The 6,768-nt window shown below is 27.4% G+C and overlaps 1 non-coding gene across 1 annotated transcript; it reads left to right on the top strand.

The window, feature by feature from the left end:
- Positions 1-101: 101 nt before the first annotated feature.
- Positions 102-173, top strand: Trnae-cuc (transfer RNA glutamic acid (anticodon CUC)). Its single transcript has one exon. It is a non-coding gene; the product is annotated as a tRNA-Glu (tRNA).
- The last annotated feature ends 6,595 nt before the right edge of the window (positions 174-6,768 follow it).

Below are 6,768 nucleotides of genomic sequence, written 5' to 3'. Positions count from 1 at the left end.
TCACTATAAATTCACACAATTTTATTTAATTGCAATCGAAGGATCAATATAATGGAAATTTGATGAAAATTGTATTTATTTTTGAAGATGCTCTTGCCGTGTCCCACATGGTCTAGTGGTTAGGATACCTGGCTCTCACCCAGGAGGCCCGGGTTCAATTCCCGGTGTGGGAAGCATTGCTTTTTGCTTCTTCCAACTTTCTATGAATATCTTATATGTTATACAACTACTTACATTAAAACTGTCCATGCCTACAGCCATAGAAAATTGCCTACTATAAACAATGAAGTAGAAATCATTTAGATATGCACTAATTATTTTTTTAAATTTAAAAATGGGCAAACAGTTTATGAGTTTCAACTGCACATAAATAGAGACTTCGTTAGTAGGCAGGCCAAGAAGAATTACTTTACGGTATTATGTGATTTACTATATATCAAAGAAGTAAATAAACTGTGTAATTATAAATTAAGTTTATGTAACAATGGAATAGCTATTTTTTTTCAATCTAATTTATTAGGCTATAATTATTTCTATAATGAAATATTAGCGAAAGATAAATATATGTGATATGGTAGCTTTTTAATTACACTAAAACATCTTACCCGTATGAACTAAATTTGCTGCATAAATCATTACCTAAATTTTCCAGATAATATATTCAGCAATATAATTATGAAATCGTGGAAAATAATTTTCTTTTCCTTCTTCAATTTTCCTTTCCATTTCTCTTCATAATAAAAAGTATGCTTCGAAGTGCTAAATTTTTAATCGACTTCGGATAAAGGCTTTTAACAAAATGATGACTAAATTAGTTATTCGTAGAATATTCATATGTAACATATTAAGAAGAACCAATGCATGCAATTGAGAGGGAGAATTTTTTTTAGGAGGATATTAGTTTGCAATAGTTGCAAAGGAATATAAAGTAACTATAAGAGCATTTAGCAAAAAATGAAGAGAGAGGCAGGTCAGTTTCAAGATTTAATTGTTTTTGAACAAAATGTATTTATTTTTAAGTCTAAATATAAGTATATATTTATATATTTAGACTTAACAAGAGGATCTAATATTTGTTATACATTTTTCATACTTTACTAAGCATTAGATAAAAAATAAGTTTGTATTTATAAATATTTCTCCAGCCTTCTTTAAAGAAAGAAAAAATATCGTCTTATCTTTTCCGCATTTTATATAATTCATGCCCGAACTAAAGTGCATTTTTGTTCGCGCTGTCGAGTTTACTTGCTTCAGACTCGAAACAAATTTGAATTGCCATTCTTAATTGCAATCCTTACTTAAAAATTATTTTAGAGTGGTGACTATGCTAAAAAATCGATTTTGGGTGATATTACTGCATATTTTTTTATTAATCATTCTGGATTTCAGAATTTTTTTTTATTAATCATTCTGGATTGCTGAATATTTTTTTTGTTGTTGTTAATCATTCTGGATTGCGGAATTTTTTTTATTGATCATTCTGGATTTCTGAAATTTTTTTATAAAACCATTTGATTCAATTTTTACATTTATAATAAATAGTTTATATTATAAGAGCATGCATTCGTTTATTTAGTACGACATACTAGTCTGGCGCAATCAGTATAAAATTAAAAGCGTTCTATGTCAAGAATGCTTTGACACTGATTGTGCTAAAAGACACAAACATCCTGAATTAGTACAACAAAATAAAGTAGCCCCATTCTTAGAAGTGGGTTTGTCGAAAAGGAAGAATCAGTGGGAAATTATATTTTCAAAAGTTCCTCATATAAAGACGATGGTAGTTATAAGCAGGATGTCGTTGTTAAAGATAAAATTTTCCCTCTGTATTTCTTTCTAAATCAAAGGGGATGCATAAGAATAAACGCACGACGTATTTTTTGTGTGTGTGTGTGTTCTCTTGTGTCAACAGTATCTTATTAATAATTCCTCTATATTGTGGAAGATTTATCAACTTTTTAGAAAATTAATTAATCAAGAAAAAAATTGCAATAAAAATTTTTTTTTTAATTTTATTAACTATTATTTAGTACACGTTATAATTATTTAGTATTAGACATTACTATAGTCCAATGAAGTTACTGTTCGATTTATTCAATTTTGCTGCAATTAAGAATTTTGATTTGAATCAAATTTAAAATAATTAAAATTTATATGTTAAAATCTAGAAAAGAAATACAATATTTTCTAGAATTAAAAATATCAATGCAATTAAATTTTAAAAGTCTCAAAAAGCAGATTGAAATTCTGTCAACCTTTTAATGGTTAGTAAAAGGAATTAAGAAGAACAATTTTTAACAAATATCTCAGCAAATTTTTAGCAATGGGAGAAAAATTATGGTCAGTATCTGAATAAAAATGAAACTTAAGAGGATGAAGAATTTTATTGACCTAATTAATACGTAAATTATTAAGTCATTATATTTAGTTTCCATTGAATGTAAAATTAAATGTTATATTTTGATGCTAATATATATATATATATATATATATATATATATATATATATATATATATATATATATATATATATATATATATATATATATATATATATATATATATATATATATATATATATATATATATATGTATGTATGTATGTATGTATATATATAAAAATTATTTTATGATTTTATGTGAAGCAGGATGCAGTTTTGAAGACAGTGAAAAGACTTTCATTTCGTGACGTCGTTTTATTTTATTTTGGAGAAGTAGGCATATGTACAAGTGATGAGAACACACACAACACAGAACGACACAGAGAGGAATGAGGAAAAAGCTCTTGAACATTTTATCCCTGGTCTTATATAACCAGAGAAATTGATAGGGAAAAAATTTCTTCATAGTGCTAATATATTAATAAGATTCTGATGGGGATTTCTGACGCATGTCAATCACAAGTAAGGGAAACACAGGGTTCTTTTAAAAAGAATGTGTTTACTGGACATTTTCCTATCCCTTCAAGCGGAGCATGAGAATATGTCGGCGTTTAGCCGATTCAGCAATTTTATAAAGCTTCTCTTGAATTAATTAAGTAGAGAAAGTGGAATTGGATCAAGAAATAAGATAATGAACTTACTATAGGCTAAATTAATATAAAGCTTTGGTAATTAATTAAATTGAAATTAGAGTTAAAATATCATTACATATATATATATACATTATTGAAATAATTTTTATTCATCCATTCAAGTTCAAATACATTTTTTTAAGCTTGTAGTGGATGACACTTGATTTTAATACAGTTTTTTCCCCCAAATATTAATTAATTAATTAAATTTGTCCAGTAATTTCTATTTGGTCGCCAAAGTCGCCAAATCCGTCGCTATTTCGCCAAATGGTCGCCAAATATATCGTCAAGCTCTGAGATTGCAAGGAAATTCGGTTTCTATTTTGCCACTTTATATTATATTTCTGTCATATGTATATACATATTTATATTAATTGTAATTATTTAATAAAAAGTAATTAAAATAAAAAAAATTGTTGACCTAAGTAGGAATTGACTTACAATTTTTTTTTATATATATATATTTCTTGTTTTTTGTATATACATCTGCATTTATTATTAGTGAATAATATCTGAGTTTGAACCTTTTGCTACTGAACAGGGCAGACCAATGGATTTAGAGCTACAAAATTTGGTACTTTGAAAAGTGGAAGTTTGTGCCTTAAAAAGATTTTTTTATTTATTAAAATTTCGAATAATTAAAAACTAAGCAAACTAAGCCTTTTATATATATATAATTAGCATAATCGCATAAAAATAGTTTTCTTATCTCTTAAAATACAATATATATACATTTTTTTTATTGATATCAAATTAGATATGATGAAATGCGTAATTTGTCACAATTCTTTTGAATGTTGTAATGAGGCCATTGTTGTTTTGAGCCATTTTTTATTTTTGAAATATATAATTATATTAATTTTTCTTTCAGTTTAAAAATTAAAGGATGATGATTCGATCCTTTTTTTTATATTCTTTGAAAAATTGCAATGATTTTTTTTTACTTCTTTATTTTATATATAAGTTTTTAAAAGAATTTATTAATAGAACCCTCATATTAATTAATTGAGAAATAAATCAGACGTATTAAAAGATTATATTTCCTATGTTAAATTTTTTTATCAGTATGTTGCAATCTAACTAACATACTGTTATGCACCTAGGGTAACTAGGCATTAAGCAACTAAACATGCTAAGTTTTTTTTTTTTTTCCGAAATTGATTTTGGCATAGGACGCAAAAGCTATGTAATGGACCAATTAGAACTCACAATTTTTTTTTTCAATATTGCCTCAATATTTAGCCTTGCCTCTTTGGCACTAGAAAGCAGAGGGAAAAAAAAATTTCTAAAAGTTTTACTGGCTTGCAATAAAATATTATATAATGGGTCAATTAGAGCCCACGAAATGTTTTATCAATTTATCTCAATATTTAACCATACCTTTTAGAGATAAAAAAAATTTGAAGAAAAAAAATGTATGATTTTCTAAAAAAGTATTGAGAGCATGGAAATTATTAGCAAGAAAATTATTTTTTGAAATTAGTATTGAAATTGTTTGATTAAATAGTACTATAAATAATAATAATTCTATAATTATTACGTAATTTAACCTTTTTTTCAATTTTTTAACGAAGTTAATTCTAATATATTTTTTAATTATATACAAACATAATACAGATTAGAACAAAGAAAAAAAGATACTAACTTGAAATACTTATAATACCTCATGTATAGTTAATATTAAATGTTAGAATAATAATATCCTTTTTGTCAAACAGTGGAAGTTCCATCATCTCTCGTAGTTTGACACGAATACATCACTCCTCTCAGTGCAAACTTTCCTTGTTGCTTCAGATATTAGCTTACCATATCGTTTAACAGATTGCGTATGCTGTGCAATGGAAATTCTTCGAAAACTAGTTCTAGAAACTGTTCTTTGCAGATTTCTTTCAAGTCTTTGTCCTTTTTGAACGTGGCTCTGTTATAACACAATTGAGCCAATCATGAAATCTGTATAATAGACTGTTTCAAAATTGAATTTAGGAAGTTCGGAAGAGCTCAAACTGCTCAAGTTCTTTATCTTTTTATCTCTAGCGCTGAGAATGCGCCTAACTGCTAATTCTCTAATGTGTCTTCTAAATTTCAGCAGCATTGTTGTTAATAGGTGTTCGGAATGTGCAGTATGTAATGTTTGAGAATATTCTGTTATAATATCTTTAATATTTGCTGGACGCTGCTTGCAGTTATTTTCTAGAAATTTTAGGCACCATACTGACATTTCGATTTCCTTTTTTATCTCAAATATCATTGAAATATAAACCAGCATTACATTCTTCACGAGTATTATAAGATTCTGTGATGGACTTAGAGTGACAATGCATAACCATAAAAAGGGGTTTGTGGTGGTCAGCTATCGCCCATGACTGAGTTTACTTGGATTATTGTCAGTCACGATAGAAGAAAAATTATAATCTTTTATGGGAGACCAGATGTAATGCAAATGTTGTTGGTCAATACTTAGCTTTTAAATATCCTTCAGATCTAAAGGCTGAAGAGTACAGTCAATTCGGTCAAATTTAAGTACAGGATATTTTTCACAATCTTTTAGGAACAATCAAATGGATTCAGAGTATGAATATGGTATTTTTGTACAATTCGTTCTTTTCTAGAAAGAGATGCCTTAGTGGCAAATCATTAGTGTATTAAAACGAAACCAGAACTAGAGGGAAACAAAGAAAGAAAAAAAAAATGAACATTTTGTATAGGACATTTTTTATTGCGCATAAATGCATTTTTTTAATCAGCTAATAAATATGGAGTAAAATTGAATTTTATGTGGATTTTAACAAACGTATTAAGAAATATTCCATTGCGTTATATATATGTATATATATATATATATATATATATATATATATATATATGTATATATATATATATATATATATATATATATATATATAATAACCATAATTTTTTAAGCAGAATTATGGCCGAAGACATAGAAGACATTTTGAACAATTTCATTTTATTTCCATCCTGGGAGGCATGATTTATGTACAAGCAGCAGCGATGAGTACACCAACACAGAACGACACAAGACGAAATGAGAAAAAGCTCATGAAAATTTTATCCATGCTACTATATACTGTGAGATTTTGATAGGGATTTATCTACACGCGTCGAATTAGGTAAGGAGATTATAGGGATCTTTTAGAAGAATTTGTTTAGGTTAGTTTCCTCCCCCCCCCCTCCTTTTTTTATCTCTTCACTCGGAGCGTGTGAAGCGCCGACCTAAGTATTTTTACAAAGCTTCAGTTGATTTAATTAAATAGAAAAAGTGGAATATAATCAGGAAATAAAAGAATATTTTAGAATGAAGTTAATATGGTCTAAATTAAGATAAAACTTTGAAAATTAATTAGAATTGAAATTAGAGTTTAAAATATCATTACACACACACACACACACACACACACACACACACACACACACACATATATATATATCCTACATTTTGGACATAATTTATCATTACTAATCATTTGGCAATGTCTAGGGTAAAAAAACATAAACATTGTGCCCTGTGAGCCACATACTGAACTATGCCGCTGGGCAACATTAGACGGTAATAATTGAAGAAGGATAGTAATAAATAGAGGTGTTATCCATTTGCATAGAATTGTGGATCTTGAATAAGGCCACAAATTCCTTGCATAGAATGTCGAACTGTAGTTACGAAATACTGATCTGCA

Source organism: Argiope bruennichi, chromosome 3 (genome assembly GCF_947563725.1).
Source record: "Argiope bruennichi chromosome 3, qqArgBrue1.1, whole genome shotgun sequence".
In the NCBI taxonomy this organism is placed as follows: Eukaryota; Metazoa; Arthropoda; class Arachnida; order Araneae; family Araneidae; genus Argiope; species Argiope bruennichi.
This window is presented reverse-complemented; position numbering and strand designations above follow the sequence as displayed.